We start from the raw sequence: 19,354 nt of genomic DNA, 5'->3' as shown, positions 1-19,354 counted from the left end.
AAAAAACACAAGAGCAAGTAAAAGAAATTAAACAAATCGCAGCATATCCACAGACTGAATGTTGGTGAGTAGGGCGAAGCGTCCGTCCGTCCGTTCGTGCATCCGTCCGTCCGTCCGCCCAACCATGGGTCGATCCGTCCGTCCGTGAGTCTGTCCGTCAGTACGTCCGTCCGTCTATTGAACACTCCAAGTACCGCCATCTCGCATCTTTTCATCATATAGTGTTTATATACAAATACCGCCATCTAGCGGACATTCTAAGAACTAAACTCACCTGCTGCACATACCCGAGAGAAGTGGTTACTGCAGAGCACGATCGGATGACGCCTGAAGGAGCTTCGCCTCTACAGCAATGCATTACACAATGGCGAAATATAAAGGATATAGAATAACGTAAACAGGTGTAACTTAGCAATAACAAGGTGAGTGAGAGAGTGGGTGAGTGGAGTGAGTGGGTGGAGTGAGTGATGCTTTTGCATTTCGTTCAACATCTCAATTTTCGGACGTCATGGCCTGAAATCAAGCCAGTCCCAATGTGTTCCCTATAGTCACGGTGACAACACCGCTGGTCATAAGAAAATCGTCACCATCATCAACAACAGCAGCACTAGCCTATACTTACGCGAACTGCCGGACGCTATCTACACTGTAAGCAAAAACTATCCGAGTTTGGGGTTTTTCCGGCTCATGACCTCTGAAAACTCTCTCGGGTTTAAAATTACTACCTCGCGTAGGAGTAAACGATGGTACATGACATAGTTTTACCACCACCTCTCAGGCAAGTAGTAAAAGGATGTCAAAATCCAGTTTTACCACTTAGGGAGTTTTCTATCACGTGATTTTTAACCTGCGTTTCAGAGTTTATTACCACGTGACTGCAAGGTGCAGCTGCTTCGGCGGCTTTTGCCCCATACCCCCCTTGTGACTCTCTCAGTGAATACTGAAGGTACGCGAAGCCCACAGATGTTTTTTTTGTTTTTTTTTTCATAGCCGTGCCTTTGGACTGACCTCGAGTCAGTGCACTTTTACTGGAACTGGGGGCAGCATAAGCACAATAAGAGTGAACAGCATTCTTTGAACGAAAAAAAAGAGGGGGGGGGGGCTCTCAAAAGAGAAAAAAAAAAGAAAGAAAACCTGCTGTGGAAAGCTGTCCTGCATATTTTCGCAAAATGTTGCTTTTGCTCGGCGGTGGCCTTGGAGACAGACAGTGCAAGAAGCTCGGTATCTGTGTGTCTGGTTGGGCTGATGGATCTCACGTGTTTCCCACATCACCGAGCGACCGTGCTCTTCCGAGCGCCTCCGAACCTGCACGTCGCGGATATCTCACTTCCGAGCCGAATCGTGATTTGCCAGTGGTAACAAAATCAATCTGGTGTCATCGTCCGTGCTTGCCTGCTGGTGAAGCAATAAGCAAAATGCTTCACTCTGTCGTCATCACCGAGCCGTGGCCACCAGTGACCAGTGGGAGTGTGTCGCCGGGGCAGGTGAAAGAAGCATCGCATATATTTTGTTCCACAGTAGGCGATGTCTGCATGAGTAAAGTGCTGCCCGAATTGCCCACCTCATGCACCAACTGTTCTCAAACATGTAGCGCGAAGCCGATACGAGGCAGACGGAAACAACAAGAGGCTGCCCGTGAGCACGAAGAAAACCCGGATGGTGGTCTTTCGTTGGAAGTGTGCATACACCGCCCCGTCCCCGAAAGATAGCGGTGACGTGTTCATTTGTGTCTGAAATGACGACGAAATTCGCACAAGATATGTGTTCTGTGATCGCCAGCTGTGTTTTATCGGATAGCCGTGCTCCTCAAAAAGGCCTAGAACGCCGTCGGTAAGCAGCTTGTATGCAGGCGTGGACCGCTCTTCTACGCCCGCTGTGATGAATACGTGCTGCTACTGTGTTTGTGCACCGTCGCTGAATGAAAATCATTGAGCTACCATGCTTTGTGCGTATTTAGGTACATTTTGTGGACTTGTGCATCAGCAGTGCTAACACGCGTGGGGCAAAGAGCTCGGTGTGCCAAGCAAATATTGGATAATCAAAAAGGTGAGATCGTGTGGATTTATAATAAAAGGTTGGTGTGACATTTAGTGCCCTGCAGCCCACCTGAAGCTTACGCTTGCACCTTCAAGCGTTGTTGTTAATCGATGCAAAAACAGAGCTCTCCTACCGGTACTACATTGCCGGTCAAAACGTCCTGCCTATATATACACCGGATTGTCGAAGTGTAGTTGAGCAACGCGTGCAGTCTGTGCTATAGTGGTGTATTATTCTGCATTTGTTGTGTGTGCGTGTTTGTCTGTATGTGAATGTACGTGTCACCAATTCTGCCATTCAATAAATTCAATCGATTCTGCTATTAAATAAATTTGTCGACTCTGGGCGAATGCACCCGTCATTTTTATTTTTTTTACCACCAGAAATAACTCCCAGTAATCACCTCAAAAACCTTGTGAAGGTAGTAAAAATTTACTCTCTCTATACTCGCTGAAAACCTCACTGGGGTAAATAATTACTACTCTCGCTACGTTCAAAAACTCAGTTAGCACGAGAGTAAATTTTTACCTCGGTAGTAGGTGGTAAAAAAAAAAACAGGAAAGGTAGTGCGCTAGAGGACAAATGGTTTAACCAGTTTTTGAGGTTATTTCAGGTCATTTTTGTTTAGTGTGTAATTACAACTATTCCCCCCCCCCCCCCCGTAAGCTAATCCCATCTCACGTCGGGAAACTTGAACACTTGACGAGACGGCCCAATTACCTGCCCGTCGCTGACTGTTACTACTTTCCTTCGCTAACCATAGCCCTTCTGCGTTAACAGGGCCCTGCCACCGGTTATTTGCACGCACCTATATGCATCATGTCACCGCGTGAGCTCCATTTTCTTCCTCTCAATGATGTAAACAATAACACCGGCTGCCCTTGTTTAGACTGCGACGTACCACTCTATTGTATCAATATCTCGTAATGTTATACGCCCAAGATTCTCGTTACACGCAACACGCTAGGGCAGAGCTTCACCTGCCACACTGTCACTCCTCGAATTTCACTCATTGCCATATTAAATGTCTTTATAGCGACTCGCGATGCATGTGGGTTATGTATCTGTCCGCCGCAAAATACATGTTGAAGTCGCTTCGTCGTGCGTCGTGAAACATCGCTTCGTTAAACCGAGAATTCATGCGTCCATAATGCTCCTAAGGATCTCGGAAAACATCGATTCGCATGACGTGTCACACTTCGGGCGTCAAACTATGCGTCCTTGTAATGCTTCAGAAGATGTGGATGCGATTTCCCGTACCTAAACTTCACTTCTTTTTTAGGTATATGAAAGACGACATGCTGTAAACAGCACACAGGCTATCGGTCAGACGGGACTCGCATCTCCTAAACTTTCTTTACATAACGTTTCCATCACTATTTGCCCCTACACGTAACTGACCATTATCAACCCAAAATTAGGCTTAGGAGTCTTCTTTGCAATAAATATTATTCACGAGTGTTAACGAACGCGCACGTCCGCTTATTAAGGGTAATAATGTTATTATGGGTAATAAATAAACAACTTGCAAACATTTTGTTTTGGGGTTTGCTATCGGCTTTGCGTATGTGTATGCATGTGCATTTACATAAGTATGTGTCTTTATTTACTTTTTTTTTCATTTACAGAATACTGTCAATCCCCCACGGGGATGATTACAGGGGTGAGCATCACGGTCACAACATTTGACGATTGAAAAAAAAAATCAGAATAGTAAAGAACACATAATCACTGAACACAGCAGTACGGCACAGAACAATCATACGTTGTTATTTGAACCGTAACCAAGTAAAAAGTACACCAATGGTACACCGACAAAGAAACAGGAGTCGAGAAGAAACGAAGCATATATATGTATATATGTGCACGTTTGCCGCTATTTCTAAGGGTATTATGACAACACATTTTTTTAATAACGTTGCACTGTAGGGTTAAGATGCACTTATTAGGTAACATGTACATTTATGCATGTGAAAATACCGTCTAGTTAAAGGATGTGTAGTGTATTCTTGCTGCTCCGTGTTCTTGTTGTCTTCTGTTAGCGCCAAGTGCAAGGGACGGCGGGCCTCGTCAAGCCGTTTTGTGGCCTTTAGCTCACGGCCCTCAACATCCATATTCTTCCCGAGTCTGACGTTGAAGTAAAAGTTTTTTTCCGATTTCTGAAGATATGCACGCAACTGCAACCTATATAATGGTCACCTTATCTGTAAAATTGACGTTGTTTATCCCATCCCTTATGTAGTACGCGAAAGTGTCTTCGAACACCGCCGTTGAACGTGCAACATTACGTCATCATCATCATCATCATGAGCCTGACTGCGTCCACTGCAGGACAAAGGCCTCTCCCATGTTCCGCCAGTTAACCCGGTCCTGTGCTTGCTGCTGCCAATTTATACCCGCAAACTTCTTAATCTCATGTGTCCACCTAACCTCCTGCCTCCCCCTAACACGCTTGCCTTCTCTGGGAATCCAGTCAGTTACCAATAACGACCAGCGGTTATCCTGTCTACGCGCTACATGCCCGGCCCATGTCCATTTCCTCTTCTTGATTTCAGCTACGATATCCTTAACCCCCGTTTGTCCCCTAATCCACTCCGCTCTCTTCTTGTCTCTTAAGGTTACACCTACCACTTTTCTTTCCATTGCTCGCTGCGTCGTCCTCAATTTAAGCTGAACCTTCTTTGTGAGTCTCCAGGTTTCTGCTCCGTAGCTAAGTACCGGCAAGATGCAGCTGTTATATACCTTCCTCTTAAGGAATAATGGCAATCTACCTGTCATAATTTAAGAGTGCCTACACATTACACACACACACACAAAGACCTATCAGGAGGTGTCAAGTGTCGCGCAAAGTCACTCCTTAAGCGCGAAACTACACGAGCCGACGTAACGCTTATATAGACGAGAATATTGACTCGCCTCTTCGTGCGTGGAAGGCGACGAGAGACAGACACGCTCTTTCCAGGCACGCAGGGCATAAACGCCAAGCGCGCGGACGTTGACTTTTTTTCTTTTTTTTTTTCGAAGGAAGAACGCGGCATTAGCAGCAGCAGCCGCCGCAGGTGTCGGCATGACGCGGAAAAAAAGAAAACAAACAACAAGAAATTGTTATGAAAGACGCGCAACCCAGGCAGGCGCACCTCGTTTGTTTTTGCACCGCCAGGGGGACTCATAAAAAGCGAGCCTGCTTGTTCCCCCCTTCGCAAGATCCTGGAAAAGTGCTGCCCAATCGAGGTCGCCGCCGTTTCGCATTTTGACGTCGCTTTATAATAACCTTGTATCGGCCCCAATTTTACAACGCCTCTTTCACGATGGAAGAAGGCTTCCTTGGTGGGGGGACATTATTGCATTTTCTAGCCGGTATACTTGCAACCGAGTGTAAAATCGCTTCGATTGCTTCGGGCAATTGCGAAAAAAGGAGGCCACGTGAAATGAAAAAAAAAAAGCCTCCTCGATAAAGGGTCAGATCGCCATGTCAGAAAAGGTAAATAACATTAGTGAATAAGAATTTCATTACCCATTTTTTTGAGCGAAGCTTTTTTTTAACACACCAATAAAATAAATCTCTGCAGTCACTTTGAGTCGAAAGTTTCTATAACGTTAAACTTAAAAAACTAAGAACTGAACCTGCCCAACAAAAGTTGCAGATACATACTAGCGAAAGAACTACACAAGCCATCGTAGCAAATGGTTTAGGCACAACGTGAAAATCCGGTAAAAGGGACGAAAACGCCACACGAACGGAATATATTTATCTACCCGTGCTGCCTTCATTCCTTCCAAGTCGGATCGCAGCTCTATAAATAGATGTATACCAAAGTGTCAGGCTAACGAACTTGAAAAGTCAGCGACTCTTTCGTCCCTCCTACAAGCGTGCCGACCGAGAAACATTATTCACGCCTACGCCACTGTCGTATACCTGCTTCTATAACAACATCAAAGGTGCTCATTGTTACGTTTATTGTAGCCAATACCAGAACCACAGACGCTCAGCGCTGCGGGAAAGTCAACATCGGCGTTGACGACGGTGCCGTGACCGTTAAGTGATGCATAAAAAAAAGACTATTAAGAGGAGAACACATTAGAGGACCGGGATTTTGAATGCTGACATTGCGTAACGCTCAACGTGTGAAGTTTTCAGCGCACGCTCGCGCCATGAGAAATTTTATTCCGCTTGTTCTTCGAGCGCCTTGGTGATGATAACTCATCAGCAGCAAAAAGCAACTAACGCACATGGCGTAGCTATATTATAGGTAATTTAGCGTAACAAAAGAAAAAGAAAAAAAACATTTTAGAGTGGGAAAATAAAGGGGAAAGCGAGCACAAAATGGAAAGGAAGAAAAAAAAGAAGAAAAGGAAAGTAAGAATAGCAATAATGAGTAATAGACAGACAGACAGACAGACAGACAGACAGACAGACAGACAGACAGACAGACAGACAGACAGACAGACAGACAGACAGACAGACAGACAGACAGACAGACAGACAGACAGACAGACGGGCAGACAGACAAGACAAGACAGACAGACGAACAGACAGACAGACAGAGAGACAGACAGACGGACAGACGGACAGACAGACAGACAGACAGACAGACAGACAGACAGACAGACAGACAGATAGATAGATAGATAGATAGATAGATAGATAGATAGATAGATAGATAGATAGATAGATAGATAGATAGATAGATAGATAGATAGATAGATAGATAGATAGATAGATAGATAGATAGATAGATAGATAGATAGATAGATAGATAGATAGATAGATAGATAGATAGATAGATAGATAGATAGATAGATAGACGAAGGGAAAACAGCAACTGTTCCCAACCTCCGCACTGCTTTCGAGGCCTTGCACAACTAGAAGTCGAAGCAGGCACGATTTTCGTTTCAAACAATGACGCCACGTGAAATAAAGGAACAAATGCGCTCGAATCAGACAAGCGAAACTCGCTCGAACACGTTATAATCAGCTTACGGAGTTACAGCATCGCACGACAGCAGTGTGGTTCAGCGGAATGACTCGGCTTTATATACACGCTCGAGAAACAAAGGACCCCAGCGAACAGCTGCGTCGTTGAGCTATATAGCGTTCCGCAAAAAAAAACAATGCTCGAAATAGAAAAAAAATTACGTCGACCCGAAACACGTTTTCCCGATCGTTTTTCGCAAGCAGTATATACTCTCGCAGGCCAAAGCGAGCAGGAAAACTTGTGTTTGGCCTATAATTGGTACTTACCACTCGACATAGAGGGCAACAGAGAGCATCAAATATAGTCATCAGATATAATTTATTGTCGCAAAAAATATACACGCATTGAGGTAGTATATACAGAAGGAGGTCCCATAGCACAAGGCTGAAAGGGGACCTCCTGTTAGAAAATGACATGTTGATAAGTACAACAAAATGGCAACAAAAAAGCGATTAAGTAATTATTGGTAGTAACAAAAACAACGCAAACATACAATAAAACATGCCAGTAAAAATGGTAAGAAAACAATGTTCAGTAATTGTGCATAACTGTGAAAACAACGAAACATACAATAAAAATGGCAGTAGAATCGGGAACGAAATGACGTTAATTAATGATATACAGCTATTAAAAGAACTCCAATGTGCATGGGTAATAAATGTGAAAATAACGCACACAGTAATAGCTGTAAATGTAAGAGAACGCCGATATAAAAGTGAAGATGAGTTATGATTGCGAGATGAGATGTGTAAGTTCTTTTTTAAAGCAGAAGCGAATATGAAACAGAGCGAGAGTTATTGAAAAGCATATCATATTTGAAAGAAAGAAAAAGTGGTGACTGCATAGGCGTGCGAAAGAGGGGGTGTGGGGGTAGGCAGGGAAGCGAGAGTTGGGTGGGGGGGGGGGGCGCAAAACCTGCCCCATACCGCCAAGCAGAGCTTCGGTCCTTACTTGGGACTATCCGGGTGGCCCAGAGTCTGCCTATATAGCGTCTTCTGTGGACCCAAATAAAGTTTTCATCCGAATTATCATCATCTTCGGGAGAGGGGGGCGCTGCCACAAACCTTCGCCACCCCCCCACCCACCCTGAACTGGTACCCTGCGCACACTCAGGGGTGACTACGTCAGCGAAACCCCAATTAGATTATCTCAATCGGAAATGTGTTTGCTTTTTTTCCCCCTTTTTAATAAGTATGGCTGCCCCGCTAGGCTGATGAGCGGTTGTAACTGTGTCGCCGCGTGTCTTCACCCTCTATACATTGCTGCGTCTTTTTTCGTGAACAAACGAGTTTGAAAGTTTACAGCCCGTGTAGTCATACCTACCTCTGTCCTCGCCTTTTTGAGCGGTCAAGATGTCGAACAATTGCGAACAGGTTGCGGGTTGTTTTTTTTTTTTCATTCGCAATGTATATTTTGAAACGTAAAAAGAAAAAAAAACGGAATATGATTGTATGGCGCATCAACAAACGCGTCAAATGGTATGGCAATATTTCGCGTACAGTATACTTGGCGCCCTACAAACGTCCTTAACCTGTCGATGCTGCACGTTGACCGGCTCATGGGGAGAAGAGAATGGGTAGGTAGCTCTTGTGAGCGACAAACTCTTGCATATATTCTGCAGAGGTTCTGCAGGAACGCTGCATCCTGCCGCTACTAGAGCTCTGCAGACATCTGGTAGCAAACTGAACGCAGTTCCTTCCTTTCTTACATTCTTCCTCTATCCTCTGCACAAACGACGCAGAAATTCCTAACTGGAATGTTAATGTATGTCACTTGTCTTCACGCATTCTGCAAACTCGGGTGTCTTATGGCATGTTGAATTTCAGAAGATACATGCTCTCTCAAGTTGTTAGGGGGCGAAGCTCCTTAAGGCGTGGGTCGTGCGTCTCCTGTACGTAGTAGCCACCTCTCGTTTTAGTCCTTGGAATGTCCGCTGGATGGCGGTACTTGTATATGATGAAGAGATGCGAGATGGAGGTAATAGGAGTGTTCACCAAGGAGGTTTAAAAAACTCCTTGATGTTCCCTAGATGGACATACATACATACATACATACATACATACATACATACATACATACATACATACATACATACATACATACACACATACATACGGTGCATACGATACATACACACATACATACATACATACATACATACATACATACATACATACATACATACATACATACATACATACATACATACATACATACATACATACATACATACATACATACATACATACATACATACATACATGGGTGGGAAAATCAGCTGCGTGAAACAGTTCAGCTGCACTGCACGTAACAATAGTTCTCACGCACTGCATTTTTGCAACTATTGGCCTCGAGGACATACCGTGGCGCCTCCTAGGTGATCACGTCAATCATAAGATGCCGGGTTGTGTCGTCTGCTAAAACACCGCATTTCCTGCGCTGTTGCTGTGGGTACAATGCGTGGTTCCCTTTTTTGTTTTGAAGCTCAGTGCTTGAAGAAGCAGTAAGACCTGACAATAGTGGCAATAAAACTACGAATCGGTGCCACCCGGTGGCACTCTCGTGTCTGATTTGCATGGTAAAATCGCGACTAAGAACCAGTGCAGCCACAGGGGATGATGCAAGTGGTGTCGCCAAAGCAAAGCTGCCGTATATACTTCACAACTGCCATCCTATCTGTTACGTCAAAACGATCGCAGCGTTATAACGTCTCTAGAGGAGGCCCTCGCAGCCAATACCTTCTACCTTGTAAAAACCACGTAAATATCATGTAAATACCGAACGTATACATATTCACGTTTAATTTGTGTGTTGTTCGTTTACCATGTAGTGTACTTGTGTAAACATTTATTTTTGTAACAATTTCTGGTGTGTCTGTTGATGTTGTGTTCCGTCGCGATGTCCCGTTGGGCTGAACTTGATCTCCACTGTTCGTGAGAATGAATTTCTCCAAACGCAAATTGTACATAGATATTTTCATTCCCATGAAGTTGTGTATATAGTGTGCATATCAATCGTCCTGTTAAATGCATAAAGTGTCACTAGCATAAATTATGATAAATTCGTGTTGTCCGTAGTACCACGTGCTACGGACATTCCGAAGACTTGGACATTTTTCTGATATTGTTCCCTGTACATATAGAGCTTACTCGTTGTGTGTGCGTTCCTTGCTGTCCTTGTTGTACAGACACCTTGTACAATTGTCTCATACGTACTACGTCGAAATAAACTTTTTTTAAAACAGCAAATTATCATTAGCCGGATCAGCCAAGCCTGTCGGTTTTCCCTCTCATTTTCTGAAACGTAAACACTACGCAAATTAAAAATTAAAATTTCGTCAACCCCACATAAGACATGAAGTTTGACTGAGCAGAGATATAGGAATTTCCGCGGAAATTTGGCATAATAAGGTTAAATTTTCGGTCGTGAACTAGCGATACTCACGTACGTCCATATGGGCATACACACCTGATTTACCTGAACGATTCCGAGCATGGACTAGCAGTTATGTTCAATCTGGGCGGTGACAGCACTTAGGCAGAGCCTCTTTTTGCACTGATTGTCAAATAGCAACGACAAATTGCGATGAGCCTTATGCGGGTCGAATTTCTCGATCTTCATTGGCTCCTTCGTGTAAGCTGGGGAAGGCAACCAATCACTGTTAAGATATAAGTTCCCGATGATGCGTAATCACGATAAAATATGCAGCGTCTAACTCAAATAGTAACTATAAATATCGATGGGCTCCATCCGGGTCGAATTTCTCGATCTTGATTGGCTCCTTTGCGTGGGCTGCGGAAGGCAATCACTGTTGAGAAGCTAAGTTCGCGATCGTGCGTAATCACGATAAAATATGCAGCGTCTAACACAGGCATTATTCGTAAGCTAAAACTTAGTATAGCGTGTATGTAGTATGTACCGAAGATTCTTACAACAGAGCCGCACACACGAATCGATACTCTACCGGCGTGTGGAGACGGAAAATCGAGCGGGAAATCTCGCGAACGAAGAAACACTACGTAAACAAAAAATTAAAATGTACGTGCCCCCTGGATTTCGTGCCGACCGGTTGTGCCCCCGCGATCTCCGATCGACAGCCCAGCTCTGGCCGATTGGGCTCCCCCTACGCCATCTCCTGACGCCGACGAGAGCTCTCGCCGAGTGGTGCCCCGTCCTCGGACTTCTGCGACCGCATCCGTCTTTCCTATCTTCTCTTTACTTCCATGGATGTCACTGTCTCTGCGCCACGCTTTCTCCTTCCGCCTCTCTCTATCTCTGTACCTCTTAATCCTATCCTTTTTAATCCCACCTTACCCCCATCCCTCGTGAGCTACTGTTGAGGTGTCCCCCCCCCCTCCCTGAGAGACAGTTACGGGGCTCACTTTTATCTTCGTTTCATTCAAGAATCACATAAGAAACACGGCAGGCGCAAGAAAACGACATCGCTCGCGATCATTCTTCCGAGAATATCCGCCGCGAAAAAACAATGATCGGCGCACCTTGAAACAGATCTTTCGCCTTCCTCGTTGTTTTTGTTTAGATTTGTTTTTTTTATAAACAGATCCGCGCGCGAAGCGCGAGCAAAACACGCGACCAATATAGAGAAATGAAAAACGAATGACGCTACAAACGGAGGGAACAGAGAGAAACGAGAGAAAAAAAAAACACTCGTTCTTGGCTGAGCGGGACGCCGTCATTACGGAGAGGAGACGGAAGGTCGGCGGAACGGCGGCTGCAACGCAGTTATTTTTTTGCTGGCGCGCCAACAGCCTTCTGCTCGCAGCCTGCGGAGACGGGCCAACCGGCGACTGATAAAAGAAGGTCGCGTCCGTAAACATGGCCGCCACTCTTGTCTCGTCTTGTTCACAACCGGCGCGGCTGGCTGCCGCAGCGCCTGCTTGTGCACTCTCGACAGTGATAATAATAACGACGGTAACGACAACAGCGAGTTTTAGAACTGTAATGTCACTCGGTCGTGACACTGCGTGCGAAAGGGACGCTAAAGTGATACAGCGAACTGTTTGAGATTGATTGAGACTGAGCACTCTAATGTCATAGGTTTCAGTGTCGTAAGTTCATTGATAGCGGAGAAAATCGAGGTCGATTGATATGTGGGGTTTAACGACCCAAAACCACCATATGATTATGAGAGACGCCGTAGTGGAGGACGATAGTTATAGCGCGAAAAGAAAACGACGACACAGAGACAAGAAGGACACGAAAGACACACTCATGTCTGTGTGTCGTTTTGTTCTCGCGCTATATAACTATCGGCATGCCATACCAACTAGCCCAAGCTGCCACACTTCGTAGTGGAGGGGCTCCAGAAATTTCGACCACCTGGGGTTCTTTGAGGCATAGAGTTTCCCAATATACACTAGAGGGAACTCTGGCGCTAGTGTCTATGGGAGCTGCAACGCACGGCGCTTCAGCGAGCATGGAAATGATGGGTAGTACACACATTTGTCTAATATTCATACTTCTGGCCTGCTTTTGGCAGCGTGTGTGTTCGTGTGGCTTGAAGCTGTTTTCTCACGATACAAAAATCAGCAAATGTTCAGCTATTGCGCTTCACCGCCATATTTTTTTCAACTTACCTTTCCAAATTGGGTCACGAAGTTCAAAAGGGTTGAATCTTTCTTTCAAAACAAAACCGAAACACAGCAATAAACGAAGCCGCAAGTACGATTCGCTCCCAACAAGTACGAAGACTACACAAATGTGTATACTACCCATCATTCCCATGGTCACTGAGCGATCCCAGTGCCAGAGTCCCCTCTAGTTAATTTTAGAAAACTCTACACTTTGAAGCGCACCCAAATCTGACAACACAGGCCTACAACATTTCCGCCTCCATCGAAAATGCAGCCCCCACAGCCGGGATTCGATACCGCGACCTGCGGGCCAGAAGTCGAGTACCTTAGCCACTAAACCACCACGGCGGGGCGAGAAAATCGAGGTTGAAGTTTCATTTTTAAATTTGGCGCAGTAATCTCCGCGCCTGACGTAAGAAATACAACAATGTATTCTTCGTACTTTTTCGCCATTGGCTCGACGAAAAATTTACGAGACTTCGTATGCTATGTCTACGGCACCCACAGATCACGACGTACTTCAATTTTATCCATTAGATGCTACGTAGAGCCCCCGTAGGCGCCTTCAAAAATTGTTGACGTCATTGTTTGGTGCGGAAACCTCACGGTGGCGTCTCCACCCGCAGTTTCTTTTCGAGCGTTTTCTCCCTTACGAAGTTTCGTGTCGTGGTAAGAGTGGGGTGCATTCTGGGATGGTGAAATTGTACTTTACTGATACGCAAGCAAGCGTTTTGGTCTTTAGTGTTCCTTCTAAGGAGAAAAGTGTTTACTTGAACGAACTTGCACCATCCCCACCGCATCTCCACGTCATACGACAAATTAACAGTAACAATAATGACGATTACGATGACGATAACGGAGGGCTTTAGAACTGACAAAGGTAGGTGATCTGACTAAGGTGACGTTGACAAAGGTAGCAGTAGATAAAATATATTAAATGATGATTAGAGCAACAATAATAGGGAGTCCTATAAATTTTATTGTATCGCAGCTTCGCTGTGACGTTGTCAAGGGCCGCAGCAGATGAAAGAACAATAATGAAGACGATGATAACGATGATAATAATGATGATAAGTCTTCCAGAACTAATCGAATTTTCGCTCGGTCGTGACGTCGACGAAGGCAGGAGTAGGCGTGTTCAAATGTTTAATCGGGCGAACTTGTGCCCGGCAATCGAAACGCACAAGCAATTCGCGTCGTACACTGATAGCAGTGAAGAGAGCGTCGGCCGTCAAAAATCTGTTCACATCGGGAGAGCGGGCCGTCTTTTTTAAAGCAGCTCGTCCAACCTAGAAGCGTTATTGCTGGTGCTAGCCTTTTGATTGATTGATATGTGGGTTTAACGTCCCAAAACCACCATATGATTATGAGAGACACCGTAGTGGAGGGCTCCGGAAAATTTGACCACCTGGGGTTCTTTAACGTGCACCGGGCCAAATATGAGTACACGGGCCTACAACATTTCCGCCTCCATCGGAAATGCAGCCGCCGAAGCCGGGATTCGATGCCGCGACCTCCGGGTCAGCAGCCGAGTACCTTAGCCACTAGACCACCGTGCTGGTGCTAGCCTAAACGCTCGAATGTACTTCACTACGTTCACCTCCTGCGCGTAATCTTAATGAATGAATCGATCAACAATTTGTTTAACGGGCCCCGGAACAACCATGATATAAACAATACAATAAAGACGGTTTTCGGAAAAAGAAAGCAAATAAAAAGAGTGAAAACAAAAAAAAAATCAGCGCAGAATGGGAAGAATACAAAGACAACAAGAATCACGAAATGGGACTGAGAAACGAAGGAGAAAGAATATACACAACTATGTAGAAACCTTCTCGAAAGGCAGAAAAGGGAATAATCTGCACATTGTGAAAAACTGTGTGAAAACAGTGGAAAGCTTAGATAAAAACAAATGACAGTGTATACGGTGTGAAAACATCAACATCCCGAACCTTAACATTACAGATACTTTTTCTGTGAGCGGTATAGAGTGATGAAAGAAGTTGGCAGGTACATGAAACGGTAGGTTGTCTCTGGTTAACTTACGCGGAATCCGAAAATTTACGCAACTGAGAAGTAAAGGGCAAGGGCATCGTACCGTGAAGTTATAGTATGCAAATAAATAACAGATCAGCGCGATTTCATCGGCAGCGAAGTGACGGCAGCGATAATAACCTGGCACTGTTAAAACGACATCCAGCCTGTTTCCTTCCAGATGGTGCCGTAGCGTGATGTGGTTATAGTCTATACGCGCATGGTGACTTGAGTGGTCATGAGTTCGAATCCCGGCCGTGTGTGTGCTGCAAAATTTCTGAAGTTTGTTTCCGAATATGATGTGTGTACATCGATTGGGACATCGATTGTGCATCTAACCGTATACCTGCATGTACTTCGATAGGCTGGTTAAATCAACCAAAATCAGATTTTTTCTGTTGCACAAAATAACTGTTGCTCCCCTGAGCAGTAAGCGAGAGCGTGTAGGAACTTCGCGGTGACTGCCAAGAAGGAGGAATGGGTGTGCCAAGTTAGTGGTCGTGGTAGTGGTTAGAAGATGAGAAAAGCTACCTAATTTCTGCAACCCGGTCGGGAGCAATGCGCAGTGCCTGCCACGTTAGTTACACCTTTAGTTACTCCTTTAAAGAAGCAACCTCAATATCCCTCTTCCTCCTTTACAACTTACAGTCGTGTGTGAGAGAGAGAAAGGGGGGGACACCGATAACAAAATGGGGACAAGTCAGACATTACGAGCGTTCTTCCTGCCGTCTTTTCTGAGCGCTTTACAACACTGAACAAGGACGAGAGATGAGCGTTGGCAAAGTGTAATCGGTATCACGAATTTTTTTCAGAACCACGAGACGCAAAAGAAAAAAAAAAAGTCGCATATTCTCGCCGTTTCAGCAGATAACCTGCAATTAGACTTCCGTCGTGTTTTAAAACGAGCTATATAAATATCTACTGTGCAGCAGCGGCCTAAACACCGAAAAATTCGCAACGCACTCACGCAACCACACACACACAGTTTTATTTCGTTTTTATTTATACGAAAACTAAAATCACGGTTTAAGGAAACTGCCGCACATTTAATAAAGTTGTTTCACCTATTCAAACAAAGTTTAAAAGGAACGAGCATTGGTTCCCAGCTCGTGTAATAAATTGCATTTCTCTGTTGAGTATTGTCCGAAAGCCCTGGAGCGGCACCAGCGACTTCAATAGTTTCAGACATCTGAGCTGCATGCTACCAAATAAACAGGTATTAACAAAAAAAATTGAATGCACTATGCAGAACTGCCGAGCAGTTAGAATATATGGCGCTTGAGAGATAAATCTTGGCGGAGGACGACTCCCACCCACCCTAAACAAAGAGAAATCAGCCCCCCCCCCCCCCCCTTTTCATGTTATTCACGTGGGTTGTGCAGTTCGGCCAAATACAGCCAACATATTGCTAGCAAATTCAATTTTTTTCACGGCCCAAAGGGGGGTCTCTAAAACTACTGACGCCGGCTGTATACCTTTCGTAGCACGTATGGGCCGAATGTATACTGGACCTCCCGACACAAGTCACGTCGCAATTTCCGCAGTGTTTTTTCATCAACAGAGTCTTCCGGCAGGAACAGCCGAACCGACGAAGATGTCACGCATGCGTTGAAGAGGACAAGCGCTACCGACGAAATCCGGTGCAATGCTTCCGTATCTAATCTCAGTGCCAGTTCGCGGTAACTGCATCGTTTTTAAGTTCGGCCGTGATCAGCTTCTAGTGCGAGAAAGGAAAAAAAAAAGAAGAAAAAAAACTAGCAGCCGGAGCATACACGCAAAGACTGCTTTGTAGGCTGTAAAAATGTGGACGGAAATACCTAACAAAAAACTGGGGGGGAAAAAAAGAGAGAAACAGGAATGGGATGCCCTAGCCGAGGTTACGATAACGATATACATAAAGATAAGGCAAGGCAGAAAAGATTCTATCGCAAAAAACACACAAAACTACAACCTTGTGGCACGTGTCGTGAAAAGCGTTCATAACTGTACGAGTCAAGTTTCAATTCCCGTTTGCCACGTCTGTTACGATTCAGAAAGGCTACCCGAATGGCGCAAGGCCTCAGAACGACTCGTTCGTTGCTCACATGCAAGGACTTCGTGATGGGCACAGTCACGCAAAACGAAAAGAACGACGAGGGAGTGCGTTTTTTCGAGACTTTGACCTCCGGGTAACGAATGCGGCACGCAACGCCGAAGCACTCTATAGGTCACTCTGACCGAAGCCAGAAAAAAAAAGAAGACGAAAACAAAACTAGGGGGCGGGTGTATAGGCGTGCGTTTGCGTAATGCGTTGTTGCGCCGATACACCACGACGCGTCTTTTTAACACGCAATACCAGCGACTATTGCCATTTCCCGAGATCTCCGAGTCACTCGACAGTTCCGCTGTTGCAAATAAAACGAAAAATTCGGCACCAGACGTGGCTCGCGCGTTCCAGCGCATCAAAACACCCCACGAACGGAGGTCACTCCGGCGAACCGAGATTCGTAACCTTGAAAAGAAAAATTATAATGCGCGGTCGTAAGGCAGCCTCAGAGATCATAGAGGGCCAGGAAGTTGACACAAAAATGCGACCGCAAGGCGCATTTGTAAACAAGTGCGATTCTGCCTGCGCCGTTAGTATTGTCAGTTTAAAAGTGACAATACTAACGATCTCGACACGGGTTCATCTTGATTAGCCTGCATCGTCTCATAAGGTAGCCTTAGAGATCCAAGAACACAGGTTGCATAGCAAGCGGTACAAGAAAGTGTGACCGCAAGGCGAGTTTGTAAACAAGAAAGAGCTACGCAAAAGAAGTACTCACCGGCTTTTTTGGGGGGTGTTTCGCTTTCTCAGTGTCGGGACACTTGCGACTCGCCGCCTGCTAGCTTCATGACGACAGCTGACTTGGCCGGTTCGCTCTCGTAGGAATTCCAAGCAGTTGGCGGATACTATCGTTACCAAAAAAGACGTCGTCAAAAAGCCAAACGCACACACCACACAAGACACGAACAGGCGAACAGATCGGCGGGCTTGATTAGCTGCTTCACAATCACGGCGTAGTGGCCACGGCACGCAGTGGTCGCTGTTGAACGGCGTCGCCTAGTGCGCCTTCCAGGGGCGACCGGTATCATGTTTTTTCCACTCACAACGACGCAACCACCACACGGGCGCAGACGGAGACACAGATAGGGGAGTGCACCACTGTGCTGACGAAGCACGCAGCATCAACACGGTGGAAGTTCGGTCGATTCAATCATTCGACGTTGTGCGCCGATCAAAGTGAAGCCCGTGATTCGACACACCGTAGAACAAAAACACCGCATCCCACAGAAAAAAAGAAAAACGCGCACACGCGATTTCGCTAAATAACACCTGTAGAGCCAGCCGGCGGGACTTGTGGCAAGCGAGCGGCACGAACTACGTACGAAGAACCAAAACTCCCTCTATAGCAGTATTGTATTTCGATAGGTGTTTTTTTCTTTCTTCTTAACCTTCGCAGGGAGAGGGGCACTGCGACTGAACAGCAACAAAAAAATACTTATCCCGTAGTGTTTGTTTTATCCGTGCTTGCTGAAGAAGGAGGGTCGTTGAAGCAATTGATAAGGCGACCTGATAAACACACGGAGTCGAGCGCACAGAAATGGGCTCAACGGAAGGAGAAACCTTGAGCCTTCTAAAAAAACAAGAGAAAAAGAAAAGACAGGAAAAGAGCTAACAAAACAGAAGAAAAACACGCAGCAGCTCCTGCGAGGCTACAACTAGAGAAGCTCAGAGAAAGAGAGAAAAATAAAAAATAACTAACACGTTTCGGAAGTCTAACCCATAGCTACCGGCACCCCGCGATCGTCGTGGCTCCGAAAGAAAAAAAAACAGCACAATAAAACAAAGCACGTCGTTGAGAACTACCTCCCCCACTTGATGAGAACAACCGATGCACTCGAACACACACACACACCACTTTTCCTCTTGGACTGGATCACTCCCTCGCACTTTCAGGTTCAAACTCTCGCAGGTCCGGCCGGTGTCTGTGGAAGAACGCACCGATCGTGCAAAAAAAAGTTATGCCGTTTCCGTATCGCTGACAGGAACGTCACGGCATGTGCGGCCTGCCCGGCCTCAGCGGGCAGAGTGGTACATACTCCTGGTTGGCGCTCGTCGTCGCAGGCAGCGGCCGTAAGCTTCGGCTGTGGCTAGCTGTTTGCCGAAGGGCTGGCAGTAAGCGAAGGCAGGCTGGCAACAAGATGCACAAAAGAACAAACAGGAGCGACTCTCTCTCCCGGGAGAAAGCTGAAGAATCCGGTGGAAAGAGAAGGAAGAGGGAGAGAGGTGAGGATGCGAACTGAAAGAAAGCATTGAAAGAGTGAGAGAGTGTTTGGGAAAAGAGAGGAACTGACACAACTCATCCAGCGAGAGAGAGAGTAAGCGAGCGTGCGCTTCGTCATTAAAATAGGAGACAAACAGCCAGCCTCTCCCAAAAAGAAAAACCAGCCTGCTCCGGCTTGATACCCTCCATCCCAGTGTCCTTCTCGAGAGAGACAAGAAACTCGTACCCTCGCCCTCAGTGCTTCTTCAAGAAGGGGTGGGGGGGGTTCGCTAGCGCCGCACGTTGACTTCCTTTCCCTTGGATGTCCTTTGCTCGTCCTCACTCTCTATTTCAAGAACTTCCCTTTCGCTGCGGTTGGTGGCGCTAGCGCTCGGCTAAGCGTCAAGCGGTGCGCGCGCGCGCTTTT

The 19,354-nt window shown here is 45.8% G+C and overlaps 1 protein-coding gene across 1 annotated transcript in view; it reads right to left on the bottom strand.

The window, feature by feature from the left end:
- Positions 1–18,834, bottom strand: part of LOC119179303 (receptor-type guanylate cyclase Gyc76C) — a 410,240-nt gene extending 391,406 nt beyond the window's left edge. Inside the window, exon 1 of the mRNA XM_075868918.1 lies at positions 17,446–18,834. The gene's annotated coding sequence lies outside the window, so the exon portion shown is untranslated. The remainder of the gene's footprint in view (positions 1–17,445) is intronic.
- Between the last annotated feature and the right edge of the window lie 520 nt (positions 18,835–19,354).

The sequence above is a fragment of the Rhipicephalus microplus genome, chromosome 7 (genome assembly GCF_043290135.1).
Source record: "Rhipicephalus microplus isolate Deutch F79 chromosome 7, USDA_Rmic, whole genome shotgun sequence".
Taxonomy (NCBI): domain Eukaryota; kingdom Metazoa; phylum Arthropoda; class Arachnida; order Ixodida; family Ixodidae; genus Rhipicephalus; species Rhipicephalus microplus.
The sequence above is the reverse complement of the archived record's forward strand: the minus strand, read 5'-3'. Positions and strand labels throughout refer to the sequence as shown.